A 17,781-nucleotide genomic window follows, 5' to 3' on the forward strand; every position below is an offset into this window, starting at 1 on the left:
ATGCCTTTTCAAAGTCAACAAAGCAGCAACATACTTCTTATTTTTCCCCCAAACCTTTTCAATAATGTGTCTTAATGTGATACCATGATCTACTGTAGAATGTTTCGGCCTAAAACCTACTTGCCCTTTTGTCCTCTTTTCTTTTACTTCTGCCCACTTACTGATTCTATTTTCTACCATGTCGTTGAAGAGATTTACAAACAAAGGATTGATCATAATGGTTCTATAGTTGGAAGGATTATTAATGTCTCCACTTTTAAAAAGGGGTATTGCTAAACTAGTTGTCCAATCTCTTGGGAATCATTGTCGAATGACCTTGGTAAAATATTTCCATGATGTGCGGTGTAAGAATGTTCATTCACCACTTTAGATATTCTGCTTGAAGTTCAACCAAGTCCTTTGCCCTACCTGTTTTCAACTTCTTAATTCCTGCCTCCACTTCTTGTAATGTGAAAATATTTGTGGTTGTGTTGATCCTGGGAGGAGGCTCAATCTCTGATTCTTTCTCATAGAGTTGTCTTGCATAGTCAAACCATTGATTGGTTGTAATATTATTTTCAATTTACTTATTCCTTGGTTGAAGTTCCTGCCAAAAAAGCTTTGGGTTATTCTTGCCTGGATATATTAACTCTTCTTGCCTTGTTTGCATGAACTCATCTTTTTTCCATTTTAAAATTTGCTTATATAACTTTACATTTGTCTTCTCCTCACCTTCCTTTTTCAAGGTTTTCCTTGTCATTTTCATTCTTCATCAAACCAAGCATTTACAAGAAAACAATTTGATTCTAATTTCTTATTTTTTCTCTTTTGCACTTCTCAAGTGCACCCTGAATTATATTTGTTAACTCATGACTGTTGAGGCTTTGGGATCCAATCTTCTCCTTCTGAATTTATCTTTTCAGCATTGTTTTGAAGATAATGAAATTTTCTTGTGTTAGAAAAATTTTGCCCCTTGATATCGATTGTCGAGAACATCGGGTTTTCCTCTTATGTTGTTTTTCTTCTAACCAAGATAGCTTTATATAAATTTGGTTATGGTCTGATTTTTAAGTCCCACGTGTGCTCTCCAATCTTAACCTCATATATCCTTTCTAATAAGCTTTGTGAACAAATAACATAGTCAATGACACTTGCCCCATTGTATGTGTTGCAAGTGAAGTTCCCAGACATTTTCCATTTATCTAGACTATTGCATATAATTAAGTTGAAAGCACCACACAATGTGAGCAACTACTCTCCAAAATGATTGCTAACTTTGTCATCTTCTGAACATCTCAACCATTGTGGATTCTCCTCTTGAATGAGCCAAATAGGATTGTGATCTTCTTTGCAACAAATAATACTAGCTTGTTGATTTGTTGTTCTAGCATTGAAATCTCTCACTAAAAGAACTTCTCCCTGTTGAGAATATGCGACAATATCTTGCTTTAAAGCTGCATATGGGTCTTTGTTGTCTAGCCCCTTATTTTTGTAAGTTTTTGAGACTTGAGGTGCAAAATAGTTTGTTGCAATTCTTATGTGGTTCTCATTCTATGTTATTTTGAACCATAAATATTGTTTATTTGTATCTTCTTTCACTAACTAAATATGGCGACCTTCTTTTTCTTTCACTAAAACCAGTATTCCTCTGTACCCTTTGCCATTTCATGTTGCCTTGTTCCAAACTGCTAATTTCAAATAAGCATCAAACGTAGGAGTCTTGCAACCATCATGTTCATGAGTTTCTATGAGACAAATTATGTCTCTACCTTATGCAGTAGGTCCTATCCCAAGTCCCCTCCTCCAAGGGTAACCTGTTATGAAACCAGCTCAAGAAAAGATAGAAAAGATAGATCAACGCCTTAGAATTCAGCCTCTTCGAGGGGGCAACCTCCTTTACATTACATAAATGAACAATTCTTTGATGATACAAATGAAAAGACCTCCTTTCTATATATAGGAGTCTAAGGGGTCATAACATAACCAGAGCCGACATAACAATAATAATGTAAGGGCACAATAATAACAATAGTGGGCTTCTATGGGGCACATTAGTAACAATATGGGCACTACATGGGTACATCAATATAATAAGTGGGTTGTACTAATAACAATAAGGGGTTACACCAGTAGTTTAGGGGCCTAACATGCCCCTCTCCTTCAAAAAGCGTTGTCCTCAACGCTTGAGTAGTTCTTGATGCTTCTGTATAAAATTCTTGTCCTCCCATGTGGAATCTTCAGCGGGTAAGTTCTTCCACTTAATGAGATACTCTGAAATTGATCGATTTCATAGCTGTCGGGTTCTTGTTTCTGTGACTGCTCCAGGTTCCAATATGATTTTTCCTTCCTTTTCAATATCTGGAAATATTGTTTGAATTGGGATCTTTTGCAAGTTTTGAATAAGTGGCCATACTTCTTTGTCCTTCTTCCATTCATCCCTTGCTTCGTTTATCCAATCTGGTTGGATAATAGAAATAGCACAAAACAATGCTTCCACATCCTCATCCTTGAAGAGTCTTCCCATTCAATAAGGTCGCCATTTTTTAAGTGCATGTAGTATTGCCAACGTTTCCTTCTCATAAATAGCTTGCTTTAGATGTAGCAGTAAAAATACCCAATCGCCTACATCAAAACATTTTTCACTATGATGTTGATCTACCTGTTGTTTCATTTGATTTTGCACCGAAGTGGCGCTATCCTTTAAAAGTTGGAGAACTTGTTGTTGATGCTCGATGTGATATTTCACTGCTTGAACCTTTTTCTTCTTGATATGTCCTTCTATCTTTAGATTTTGAGGAGTGGTAGTTTCTTCCAATCCTTTACATGATATGGTCGGATTCATTTATTGACGCTCGATGTGATCTTTCACTTCTTGAACATTTTTCTTCTTGATATGTCCTTCTATCTCGCTAGTTTGAGGAGTGGTAATTCCGACCAGTGAATTACAAGATATGGTTGGATTCATTTCTTCTTTCTTGATGTGATCTTTCACTTCTTGCACCTTTTTCTTCTTGATATTTCCTTCTATCTTGAGAGTTTGAGGAGTGGTCATTCTTGCCAATAGTTTACAAGATATGTTCTGATTCATTTCTTCTTTCTCTGGGGCCGGGTCCTGGCATATATCCTCTTCTTTTGATGTTTCTTGATCCTTTTCTTCCTCCTCTTCATACTCTATGTAAAATAATTTATTCTCAGCACACTTATGACCTTTAGTGCATTTGCTATCACAATTGTAACAAAGCCCTTTTTCTCTTTTTTCTTCCAATTGTTGTGGTGTAACCCTTGTAGGTTGTGGAAGGCTAGGAGGAACAACACGTTCATCTTTATAGTTGTGAGGGGTAGACTTCCTTGTTGCCATAATTTTACTTTCAAATATTTCACAAAGCCCTTTTACTCTTTCCAATTGTTGTGGTGTTGCTCTAAAGAAGGTGTTGCTCTTTATATCTTCATAATGTGGTATCATTTCCTCCGTGAGAATTGACCACGTAACAAGTTTTTTACGAGAACAAAGCCCTTTATACCATAAAAATTGATCCGGTTCTAAATATGAAGATGCAATACATACCTTTTGTAACAGTGGTACACCATGTAGATCAAAATATTGCTCCATCTGAAGTATCCAATTTACCGGATCCTTGCCATCAAACTTCCTCATCTTGCTTTTTCTTGATTTTAGGACCTCAAACTTGAAACGACTGTAACTCTGTACTTGCGGATATTTAAGTTCTGAAATTGCTACCTGTAGTAGCCCTCTGTGTCCTCTTTCCAATGCCACCAGTCTGATCCAAATTGGATTCCCCAAAAAAGAGTTATGCACAATCTCCCAAGATGACCTGATTATAGACCTTTCTAGAAGAGCGAACTTGTATGAAGTGCCACGTGTCAATTTTTCGACCTATGGATCTGAAAAATGCATACAAGAAACTACAGTCCATCCTCTTTCTATACCTTCTTACGAAATTTCAATCCAATGCTCAGAGAGAAAGTTATGACTATTTTCCCTAGGTCACCTGTTTTGAATGTAATTCAGGAGTCTACAAAAAGACCAACTTCCTTAGATCATATCTCCGTAAATATCGCGCGAAAAGGTCTGAAATTCGGACCCAAGGTTCAACGCAATTTCTTCTCAAATGGGTTTTTTTTGTGACTTCTGAAACGTCACAGAAACAAAGTCATAGCAAAAATGCCACGATGGACTGTTTGGAGCAACGAAACCCTAGAATCCAAAGCTCTGATATCAAATGTTATGAAACCAGCTCAAGAAAAGATAGATCAACGCCTTAGAATTCAGGCTCTTCGAGGGGGCAACCTCCTTTACATTACATAAATGAACAATTCTTTGATGATACAAATGAAAAGACCTCCTTTCTATATATAAGAGTCTAAGGGGTCATAACATAACCAGAGCCGACATAACAATAATAATGTAAGGGCACAATAATAACAATAGTGGGCTTCTATGGGGCACATTAGTAACAATATGGGCACTACATGGGTACATCAATATAATAAGTGGGTTGTACTAATAACAATAAGGGGTTACACTAGTAGTTTAGGGGCCTAACATAACATCTATAGTTCCAAAAAACTAGACTTAGGTATACATGGGTAGGATTTGATTGCTACATGGTTTGGAACACAAGACTCAAATTTTAGTCTTCACCCCTATTCATCCATGTTGATCTTGTTGTTTTCCTCCCTATTATAGAATTAACTTCTTTTTTTACTGCCATCTTGTTGCACTGTTTTGTCATGAGGCCCAAACACTGTAATAACAACTTTACCATTGTACAACCATGCTCTTTTCCCTTCGTTTCTTGCTGCTCTAATTTTCTCCACTTCTTCTCTTCTCTCCTCTTGTTGTTTGCTAGTTAAATCTTCATCTAAGAAGAAGTGTGAGCCTTTCAAGAGTTTCTTTTTGCTTAAGAGATGGTGTTTGTCTTGCACACTTGCCATGATGACTTTTATGGGTCGAGGCCTCTCTTCACATATCTTTCCCACCCTCCTTGCTTGGAAAATTTGCCCTCTCCAATGTAATTTCTCTTTCAAAAAGTCCCTTGTCAAATTGAGAGTGCTTTCATTCTTTCCATAGTCTCTTATTCTCCTAATAAGAAAGTGTGTTTCTCTATCTTTTCTTTCTTTGTGTTCTCTTTCATGTGCTCTACGAGCACTTACATCTTATTTTTCCTCCATCCTTATGTAACCATTAGAGTCATCAGCTATGGTTTGGATTTCTTTTGGAATGTTTGTCCTCTTGTTCTCTTTTGCCTTCTTTTAGGAAAGGACTACTTGCTGAGATATTTTTGTATCTACCTGAGTTGGTTTAGAGATTATCACTTCCGTGTTTGATGCTATTGATTCTTTCATGGTTTGCTATGTTGTCTTCATGTTTTCCCGTTATTGTTTTCTTGTCTCTAAAGCCTCTTGTAGCATTGTTACCTACTCTTTTAAAATCTTATTACCATCCCTTAAACATCGATTTGCAAGTGTGATCTTTGAAATTTTGCGGTCTCTTTCCTGTTCTTTGGCTTCCAAAGTTTCCAATTTTTCGTTGGCCTTCATCAGTTCCTGGACATAGAGATTTGGTGACCAAGTAAGAGGTGTGTATGTGGAACTGTAAATGGTTGACTCTTCTTTATTTTTGCTCCTCTTATTTGTTTTCTTTCTCTGAGATTGTTTTCTTCTTCTTTGTTCCCATTTAAAGCAAGCAAGCCCGCACTTTAAAATGCCCCAATATTGTTTTTCATTTACCCAAATCCATTTCCATGTTTTGTCTGCTAAAGCAATTTTAACTTGGCCTAAATGATTTGTTACCACAAAATCTAAGATTTCCTTGCCATTTTTAACATTTAATATTGATTTATTTTCCATTTCTTTTTGTTACGTGCTCGAATTATTATATAATAATATTAATAAATAGTAAATTGGAAAGGAGTTGTTTTTAGTGCGACTTTTTGGACTTTTCGGTGCTGAATCCGACAGAAAAAGTTGAGGTGAAATCTTGATTTGTGTTATTTAAACCAGTTTTTTTTTATTGTATATATGGGTTCAACACCCTTAAAAACCTAGAGCACTTTGATTGTACAGGGGTTACCCATCAAACTTGTGATTTCAATAAATTCCGACCAGATTTTAGAAAAATTAGACCTGAAGAACCCACCAGAAAAGCTTCCAAAAAGTCGCACTAATGACAACTCAAATTGGAAATAAAAATATTATATATTTGAAAATAATATTGTACATTTTAAATAATAAATAGGTGGATCATTGCTTTTTGTTAGTGCTCAAATTATTATATAATAATATTTATAAAAAGATTATTATACAATATTATTTATATTAGAGTATACTAAATTTTATTATGTGAATATTTTAATTTATTACTTTAATATATTAAATTTTGATATTAACAAGTTTGTTTTATGATAGTTTAATTTCTGTCCTAGAAATTTGAAAATACATGATGATTAGTAAAACTTAAAATGATTAAATGTACAGCTAATGAGTGATTTTTTGGTCAAAATATTATTCATATAAAATAAACATACAAGTACTCTTTTGCAATAATTAATTTTAATAGATAAAAGACTAGCATTAATGCGAAGGATTGGTATGTACATTAAAACTCTATACATTTCTAAATGGGTACCTTTTAGTCATATTACAAGTAGAATTATAAGAGTGTTAAATCATAAGAGATGTAATTGTGAATTGTTTTTCATTACATTTTATTTATAAATATTATATTTATAAAAGCAAAAAAGAGTAGTTAAAAGACAATAATTTGAGTGGTAGTTGGTAGGTTTAACTTTTTCACTTGGGTTTTATTCTCTAAGGGTATGTTAGCATGTGTGACAAAAATTTTAAATATGTTGTAAATTGTGACAGAGTAATTTCTATAAGTCCAATAAGGCATGAAAGTTTGAATATCTTGGTATTGTATTATTTATGAAGTGTCATCTATACAAAATATACACAATCTATGTATGAAATTTACCGAGTGATTTTTTTTGTAACCCAAAGGAACTTGGCAATGCACGTGACATAGGGCTACCAATAAGCCTCTAGGGGTCTACGGCATGTCATCCTCTCCGTAAATCAGCAATTAGGAGGATTTGAACCTTGGATCTCATAGTTATCATAGACTCACATTATTTTGATCACTAATTGAGTTGCCCCCTGGGTCAATCTATAGAGTGATTTTACAATCATTAATTATTTTATATATTTAACCATGAAATTAGAGTAATGGGTCCACTTTCCATGTGTGAATGGTTAATTTTAAAGGCATTCTTTATATGCTTTATACTTAATCTCTTAACAATATCACATCATTAAACATTACTAATCCTCATATTTTGTTGTTGAAATTATGCCACTAACATTTCAAGATAAGACAATGTAATGGGATATGCTCTACCCGCTTAGTAAAGAAAGAAATCTCACCTTGTGATGAGACAAGATTGTGAGAATTGTGTTAGATTCCTCACTTCAAATATAAGTTTTGCAGTGTTATATTTGTAATGTCCCTCTCTGAATGATCACTCCAAGAGAACAATTAAATATCCTATTTACTTCCCATAGGCTATAGTCAGTCAAAAATGGGATCAATTGATTTAATTATTGAAATGATGGTTGGGTGAAAGTTATAAAAGAGAGACCCATGGTATAGATCCATGTTATTATGATGATAAAAGAGATTGGAGCTCACTTTATGCATGATTATTTTCTCAAGTCAATTTAGAGAGCTCTTGTAGCTTGTGTGTGTAAGGGGGTAAAATTCTTAAGGTAATCAGTTTCGGTGATGAAAAAACCCACTCTAGCTTTATCATAAGGAATAATCACTTAGATTCTTCACTAAAATTCATTGCCAAAGAAGCATATTCATATTTTTAGCCAAAACGAGAGTTCACCCAGAATTTGTGTGCATTTTGTGTGGATCGATTTAGCTTTCAGTTATTCATGGAAGCCAAGGGAGTTGAGTTTATCAATGTACCAACATTCAGAGGGTTTGTGTGGGTCAATTTAACCATCATCATTTCATGGAAGCCAGGGAAATTGAGTTTATCAATGTATCGTCATTCAAAAGGTTGTGCAGGCCAATTTAGCCATTATCATTTCATGGAAATCAAGGGAGGCCGAATCTATTAGATTATCAACAAAAAATTGTGGGCTTTTATAGTTTGTACAAGCCTAATTTTATTTTTCAAGCCCAAAGTTGTTTCTCCCAGCAAACTAAGCTAATAATTGTTTGGTTGTGGCATCAAGAAGCGCGGTCGAATCAACTCAATAATTTTGTTCCAACAAAGTCATCTTCAAAAATTTGTAAGGGATATTTCAGTGACATCATCTTCATCTTTTGTTCCTTGTAAAATCATGCCAGATTCCCAAAGGTCAATTTGTATCTTAAAGGGTTGCTTAACATGTAATTTCACTACCCAATTAATAAACAAATCTAATTTTATTTGTGAGTTTGCTACTGTAAAATTTTATTGTAAAATATTTGTTGTGTTGTTATTGTGACAAAAGGGTTTTTACAGTTACTATGGTATTTTTTCTTGTGGAACATTTGTTGTGTTGTTGTTGTGTTACCAGCGCTTCATATTTGAATACATGTAAAGTGTTTGATGAAATATATACAAGTTAGAAATCAAGAAATTGCAAGTTTAGTTAGTGCATTTCAGTGATATCATAGCTAGTTTTCTTGCTTTCCTATGAGTGCATTCTATCGTGATGTTTTCCAAGGACATGGAATACATCACCTCCATGAGAGAAAGAAAGGGTGATAACCATCTTCACTCAGAATTAGAAGAAGAGGAATACATAGGGGATATGAATGAACAACGTGAGGGAAGCACTATGAATATTTTAAATGACCTTGCGAGGGGCCAATAATAGTTGGTTCAAATTATCACCCATCTTATAACAAACAAACAAGGGAAACAAAACAATCATGGCAACAATGGGTCAAGAGGGTTGAATAGTAATAATGGGAACCATACTAGAGGGAGCAACACCCATACCCCAATTTATAATAGCCCTTGAACAACAAGTAAAGTAGCTCCTAGACCTCGCTTACCACAATTAGTGGAGGAACAACCAACAAGATATTAGGTTCAACAAGGACAAGGTGAAGGGTTTTCTAATGATTTGAGGGTGTATTGAGCTCTTGGTGAGGAATTCCACGTAGCCATGTCCTTACAGGATTTTTGTACCATCAATTACAAAAACGTGTCAAGAGAGTACAACAAGGGCTCACATAATTATGATCTTTCATATAAATTGGGGAAATTGGCCATCCCTTCCTTAGATGGTTCATACCAATGCATTACAAGAGTATGAATTCAAAATTTAGACACTTATTTCCAGCTCAACCCTATATTGCAGACAGAGGCCATTAAATTCACTACACTTCATTTGGAGGGAGAATCTCATGAGTAGTGGTACCATGGGCTAGTCACTTTGGGGCATTCTAGCATTACCTCATTCCTAGACTTCACAGAAAGGTTGATTGATTGATTTGATAAGAAGGACCCATATATACATTTGAGATAATTGACATAGCTCAAGTAGATAGGTATAACAGATGCCTACATTCTAGAGTTTCAAAGGCTCCCAATCATGGTGACAAATATGTTAGAGTAGAGTTTGATTATGTAATTCATTGAAGGATTCTTTGAACCCCTATGTGGTTAAGTTAAGGCCCTCAAAACAAATTGTCTACAAGATTTTATTATTAGAACTTGAGACATGAAGGATGTAGTACCAAAGGATAAATATTCTCCTAAACCTTTCCTTCCTCATAAAAACAAAGAAAATAATCCCTTCCAAAAGGAGTGGACCGAGAAAGACAAATTGGATAATGAGATTTAGAAGGAATTGAGAAGGAAGAAACTATGATTTAACTATAAAGAGCCTTGGGAACTAGGTTGCAGGTGCACGGGGAAGGGCAAGGTGTAGTGCATAGAGGTGCTTTCAAACAATGAAAGGGAAGGAGACGCAGGACAGGCTGAAGTTGATGAGCATAAAACTACAACTATTAAGAAGCTTTGTGTGGAGACTAAGGCTGGAACTATATCCGCTCTATCAAATGACCCTAGATACCACACTTTCAGGGTTAGAGGATTAGTACAGGGACAAAATGTCACTATCCTGATTGATGTTTGGGTAACCCTCAACTTCATTGAATTAGCTTTGGTAGTCAGGAGAGGCATTCCTATAGAAGACTTTGAGGGATTCGATGTTGTGGTGGTTTATCAGAATGGTATGACATGCAAAAATAGGGTTCCATGGTTGGAGCTGAAGACGGGCAACTACAATATGACCGATGATTTTTATGTGGTGGAGTTGGCAAACATTAATGTCGTATTGGGTGTTAAGTGGCTTATTTCTATAGGGAAACATTGGAAGGACTACTAGACAATGAAGATGGAATTCATTGTAGTATACAGTAAGATGGTAGTTCTGAGGGGCATGTCCAATGGTGCTACTGGGATTGTTACAACCAAGCATATGGCAATCATATTCAATCATGGTGATGTATCTTGGGAAATATAGTGTCTGATTACAACATGGAAACATAATAGCAACTAGCGCTATCATGAAGACATTCAGTCACTAATGAGAAAACGTGGTCGAGTTTTTAGAGAGGTACCTCTAGGGAGGCCTACTAACAAAGGCTTTGAGCACACCATTGAGTTATAATAAGGGGCCAAACTCGTCATTACTACTCCCTATAGGAATCTAAAAAAGTTCATAGATGAGATAAAGAAAACAATCAAGGATTTGTTAAAGATAGGATATATCACACCCAACTCCAGTTTATTCACATTGTCAGTAGTTTTGGTTAAGAAGATGGGTGGAACCATGAGGATTTTTTTTAACTATCAAGCTCTAGAAAATAAGACAATAAAAAATAGGTACCCCATTCCAAGGATTGACAACTACTAAACAAGTTACATGGGGCAATATACTTCTTGAATATTGATCTTTGATCAGGATATCACTAAATCAAGGTCAAGGAGAAAGATGTTCACAAGACTACTTCCAGGTGTCATTATGGGCACTATGAGTTCTTGGTCATGCCATTTGGGTTGACCAACACACTTGTCACTTTCTAGTCCTGCATGAACCACATTTTCAACAAGCAATTGCGGAAGTTTATGTTGGTGGTCTTTGATGATATCCTTATCTACAACAAGACATGGGAGGAACACTTAAGGCATTTAAATGAGATACTAGGTATTATGGAAGAGAATGATTGTATGCCAAGGAGTCAAAATGTGAATTCAGTATGACAGAGATTCTATAATTAGGCCATGTGATTAGTGCAAAAAGTGTGTAGGAACATCAAGAGAAGATCCAGGCCATATTGGATTGGTCACCACCTAAGACACTTACAAAGTTGCAAGGATCTTTCAATTATGTAGCTATTGTAGATGCTTTGTTAAGGGTTTTTCATAGTTGGGTGCACCCTTAAATAATATTTCGAAGAAAGGGGCATTTAGGTGGACTAAGGAGGCTCAACAAACATTTGACAATCTCAAGGAGGTGATGAGCACTTATCCAATACTGGCACTTCCTAATTTCACCTAGCCCTTTGTGCTTGAGTGTGATGCTTTGGGAGAGGGTATAGGCACCATATTGATGTAAAACACAAATTTGATAGAATTTGAGAGTCATGAGTTTAGGGAACTATAGAGGCTCTACTCCATCTATACGATAAGGAGATGATCACCATTATCTATGCTTTGGCGAAGTGAATATTGTATTTGGTAGGTGGTATATTTGTGGTTAGGACTGACCACAAAAATTTGCAGTATTCGCTAGAATAGAAGGACCTGAATGAGAGGCAATAAAAATGGGTGAGAAGTATATAAGATTATGATTTTGACATTGAGTATATGAAGGGAAAGAAAAATATTGTCGCTAATTCCATTTCCAAAAAACTGGCAACATGTTCCTTATGGAGATTTCCACTTATTGGAAGTCACACCTATTAGCGAATACCCCAAGAATAAGTTTGCTTGTGACTTGATGGATGGGCACATTCATGATGACAGGTATAAAGTGGTGGATGACACTATCATCTACAAGGTCAAAATATACTTAGTCCCTAAGTCCATACTTAAGGAGAATATTATGAGGGCTACTCACGATACACCATTAGCAAGGCACCCAGGATACTTCAAAACTTACATGCATATTAGAGAGAGGTTCTCATGGAAGGCCTTCAAGAATGATGTGTTGTAACATGTGAGGGGGTGTATGATGTGTCAGTAGAACAAGAGCATATTCATCTTGCTGTTTCATTTCATCCTTTTCTTGTTCCAAAATAGAAGTGGGAAAGTGTGTCGATGGATTTCATCACACGTTTACCGAAGGTGTAGCACCGAGATTGTATTTATGTAGTTGTTGACATGTTAACCAAGTTCTTGAATTTATTTATGATTTCATCGATGCACAAGGAAACAAAGGTGGTAGATTTTTTTTTTAGGTAGGTGTTTAGACTCCATTAAATGCCTAAGTACATTGTTGGTGATCACGACAACAAGTTTCTCTGTGTATTTTCATAGGAGCAGTTCAAATTGGATGGCATCAGGTTAACTCCTAGTACTAGTTATCACCCTCAAACGGATGGCCAAATAGATATTGTGAATAAGTGGGTTGAGGTAAATCTGCATAACTATGTGTTAGGACAACAAAATACTTGGATTAAGTAGTTGCATCTAGGAGAACATTGCTACAACACCAACTACTACATGTCCATTGGTATGACCCCATTCCAAGCATTATATGGCTATGATGCTCTTTCATTTATGGATTTGGCATTTAGGGACAATAAGGCTCCCAAAACCAAAGAATGGATTTAGGAGAGCCAAGATATCCTCAAGGTTCTTAAGGAAAAATTGCAGGTTTCCTAGAACCAACAAAATATGTATGTAGACAGGCACAAGGTCGAACGTAGTTTTGAGGTAGGAGACTTGGTTTTTTTTAGGTTAAACCATACATAAAATATTCTCTAAAGAAAAGTGGTGTAGAAAAGTTGAAACCATGTGTTTATGGCCCCAACAGTGTAGTATGGAGAGTGGGGGAAGTAGCTTACAAGCTTGAGCTTCCATAAGGGAGAAAGATTCATAATTTTTTCCATGTATCGTGCCTCAAGAAGGAGTTGGGCAAAGAGGTTATTACTTGAGCAGAATTACCCTCATTGGATGAGGAGGAATAAGTAGTTTTAGTCCCTAAGGAGATTTTGGACGTTAGGGAAAGGAAATTAATGAGTGGAGTGATCAGAGAGTATCTTATCATGTGGAAAGACTTGTGAGTAGAGGATTCTACATGGGAAGGAGAGAATATTTTTTAACATCCTAGTTTGAAATTTCTTAAGGACAAGAAATCGCAGGAAGGGAGGACTTTAATGTCCCTCTCTGAATGTTTACTCTAAGAGAACGATTTAGTAACCTATTTGATTCTCGTAGGCTATAAACGATAAAAAAGGGGATCAATTAATTTTACTATTTAAATGTCAGTTGGATGAAAATTATAAAAGATAGATCTGTGGTATTTTGATGAGCCATGGTATTTTGTGACCCATGGTACTCTGATGATAAAAGAGATTGGAGGGCACTCTTTCATTATGCATGATTATTTTCTCAAGTCGATTTGGAGATTTATTGTAGTTTGTATTTGTATGGGGTAAAACCCTTAAGATAATTGGTTTGGATGGTGAAACAAATCTTCCCTAGCTAATGATAAGGAAGAATCACTCAAATTCTTCACAAGGATTCATTTCCAAAGAAGGAGATTCATATTTTTGGCCAAAATGAGGGTTCAACTAGAATTCATATGGATTTTGTGTGGATCAATTTAGCTTGGAGAACTGGTAGGGAAAAACCTAGATCTTGAGTTTTCCAGCACTAGGGCTTCAGATCCAAAGTTATCCTATGAATCTTAGACACTATATAATGATGAGGAAATTAAAGAAATGTTGTTAAAAAATCAAACAATGACTACAAAAAAGAAACTACTCCGCTATCCCCAGTGGAGTTGTAATTGTATTTAAGGTGAAATTTTAGTTATAATGGTAAGCTACTTTAACCAAGAAATTTTTCTGAGGACTTGCCGAGACGAGAAGAGTTGTAGTCAAGGTGTCAAACAAGCCAATCCCAAAACATGCATGCTTATACAAAAATCATATAGAGGGAGAACGAAACATACCTTCTATCGAGAGATCTCGTTAGTTGGTGCATCCAACTTGGGGGAACACCAGAGGTCTTTTCTCCATCCTTGCTCCTATACTGAATACTTGCACACAAGAATTTTTTTACCAAACCTATGCTATACGAAAACCTGTCAGCATTAGCACATATTCATAATCAACATATTAGCATCAAACCAACACGAGAGAATGAAATAATGGCGGGGGAAGCATGTAATGTTTATAGTATACCAAAAGAAATGTGGTACATCATCGTGCTCTCAATGGTCTCTTCGTGTGGTCCTACTCTCACCAAAAACTCACTGTTCACTCTAACAATGATGATGGCTTAACATAAAGAAGCCTCTGGGTTTGCAATCTAGTAGCACTTCGACACATGTTATTTTCCTCCTCCCTTTTTTTATCTATGGAGGCATTTCTTTTATAGACATATCTATGTACTAATCACATTGAACCTATACATATTTTTTACCATGTTCTTTCATTTGATCATTATCCTCTTAGAGTGATCAACTTTGACCTAGTTTAAGCTTATCCATGCAAATTCTTTCTCTAGTGCTCTATTGTAGTGCAACTAGTGCGTTGTTATCCATTTGTCGTACCTTGCCAAACTACATAGAGCATTTTTGGACCTAGTGTTGTTAGCTTATAATGGAAAGGGAGCATTGAAGGCACCAATTATGGGTTTTTGGAGATTTTCACTGACCAATTTCCACATCTTGTCTTCCAAATGTTGTTCCCTTCTAATAGACCCAAGAGGGTGACCTTTTAAGCTATAACACTTAGAAAATCTATGCTACTATTTTTTGATGACATACTAATCTACAACAAATCCTAGGAAGAGCATGCACAACATGTTGATAGGGTCTTGACACTACTGGAAGAGAAACAACTATATGCCTCTTCCATGTGTGCCTTTGGGGTTCAAGACGTGGAATATTTTGGTCATATTGTATCACATGATGGTGTCAAGGTGGATCCTAACAAAATAAAAGCTATGAGGGAATGGCCAATCACAAATACCTTGAAGAAACTCATAGGATTCATAGGAAACAAGATATTACTGATGCCTCAGGCCATGGCATTAGTGTAGCTTTAATGCAAGAAGGAAGGCTCGTTTCCTTTGAAAGTAGTGAACTTAAAGGAATGAAACCACTCAAACCCATCAATGAAAAGGAAATGTTGGTCATACTACATGTAGTTAAGAAATGATGTCCATACCTAATAGGAGGACACTTCAAAATAAAAATAGATCATGACAGTCTGAAGTACTTCTTGGAGCAAAGACTTTATTCATAAGAGAAACAAAAATGGGTCACAAATATGTTGGGCTATGAATTTGAAATTATTTACAAAATAAATAAAAAAATATAGTGGCAGATGTACTCTTAAGGACGGAGGAAGACACAAATGGTTTACCATGTGTTATTTGCATTCCACAACCTAACTAAGTGGAATAAATAAGGATAGAACGAAAGCAAGATGAGAAGATATGAAGGATCATTCAAAACTATAGGAGAATCTCGATGTAGTAGAAAAAATAATGTGGAAAAATGATTTTTTGTTGTATGAAGATCACTTATATTTTTGTAAGGATTCTAAACTAAAAAGAAAGGTCCTTCTGGAATTACGTACTTCTCCTGTAGGAGGACATTCAAGGTTCTTGAATACATACTATAGGATCAAGAAAAAAATGGAAGGTCTTAAAGCAAATGTCGAAAATTTTGTGGCAAAATGTGTGTTATGCCAACAAAATAAAGGAGAGACTATCAAGTCCCCAAGACTCCTTTAGCCATTATCCATGCCAAGCCAACATTGGGAAGAAATTTCAATGGATTTTATTATAGGTTTACCCAAATGTCAAGGAAAGAGTGTCATTATAGTAGTGGTAGATTAAATGACAAAGTATGCCCACTTTTGCTCTCTTTCTCATGCTTTTAAAGTAAGTAATATGGCATAAGTATTCATGGAAATAGTCCAAAAACTACATGGAATACTAAATATTATTGTATGTGATAGAGATCCAATTTTCTTTCGAAAATTTTGGACTAAATTATTTTCTTTTTTTGATACTCAATTTTCTCAAAGGTCATCTTACCATCCTCATTCCGATGGGAACACTGAGATTGTGATTAAATGTTTAGAAGGATATCCACATTGCTTTGCATTTGATAAAGAAACACAATGGGTCAAATGATTTCTCTTAGCAGAATGGTGGCATAACACATTCTTCTAGACTTCATAAGAAATGTCACCATTTATGGAACTTTACATATATCATCCTTCATGCATCATAACACCTTTGAAAGTGACTATAAAGGCTCAAGCAGTAGGAAACCACATACAACACCGACAAGAGGTTCTCAATTTTTTTAAAGACAATTTGGCTATGGCACAAAATAGGATGAAACAACAAGCATATCAACATCACAATGAAAGGGAATTTGAAGTGGGGGATTGGGTATTTGTGAGACTAAAATCATATAAAAAGATGTCCCTCAACCAACAAAAGAAGGACATTAAATTAGTTCCAAGATACTATGGCCCTTATCAAGTGTTGTATAGGATTGGAAGTATGGATTACAAATTGATGTTGCCTTCATCTTCACATGCAAATCCAATATTCCATGTTTCTTGCTTAAAGAAGGTAATCAATGACAAGATCATAATCCAAACTATTCTACCAAATAATAATGAAGAAGGGGAAATAATAGCAGAATCACAAACAATTTTGGAAACAAGGACTAAGTAGTTGAGAATTGGGAAATTACCGAGTACCTCAATAAATGGAGGAACCTACTAGTGGAAGAAGCAACATGGGAAAATGAGATGTTCATGCACAAACACCCACAAATAGTCAAGTGTTGAGGACAACACTTCTTTGAAGGGGAGGGGCATGTTAAGCCATATATAAGCCCCTGTTAACCCAAAAAACCTTATTACACCCTAGATATTGAGTAATTACATTTCTATTGTTATATTGTCATGTAGGCTAGAACTCTTAATGGTACCAATTTATTATAATTGTACCTGTTGTTTCCTATATATATACTAAAGAGACCTATCTTAGGATCATCAAATAGTGTCTTGTACATTGTATTCATTATTAAAGGAGGTTTCCCCTCGAAGAGGACTATAATTATTGGATTCTTATCACTTTTTAGGCACAACGATCATAACACAAACTTAACCACTAGTAGGCTATTAGGTTGTGTTAGAACTAGGCCACTAGGAGAAAAAGAGGTTCCATTCTATTTGAGTGCATTTTGTTCCATAAATAAGTAGAGTAGCCAAGAGTGGATATGAAGACAAGAAACATAAGGGTTTTCACACTATATCATCCCATATACCTCAATTCATTGCACTTGCATCTATTTCCATTCAAAGAAACACAATAGTGAAACCTCACCTTCCAACTGGTTTTTCCCCTAAATGGATTTTCTAGGTTATATCTTGTGTTAATTTGTGGTTTGTGACTTGTATTTTGTTATTCTCTATTTTTTCATAATTTATCTATTGCATAATCATAACACAATAATTAATGAATCCATAAATCTAAGGATAAATTAACCCTCATAGTGTAG

Source organism: Pinus tabuliformis, chromosome 4_2 (genome assembly GCF_031772625.1).
Source record: "Pinus tabuliformis cultivar Carrire ecotype Pingquan chromosome 4_2, CPIR1, whole genome shotgun sequence".
Taxonomy (NCBI): Eukaryota; Viridiplantae; Streptophyta; class Pinopsida; order Pinales; family Pinaceae; genus Pinus; species Pinus tabuliformis.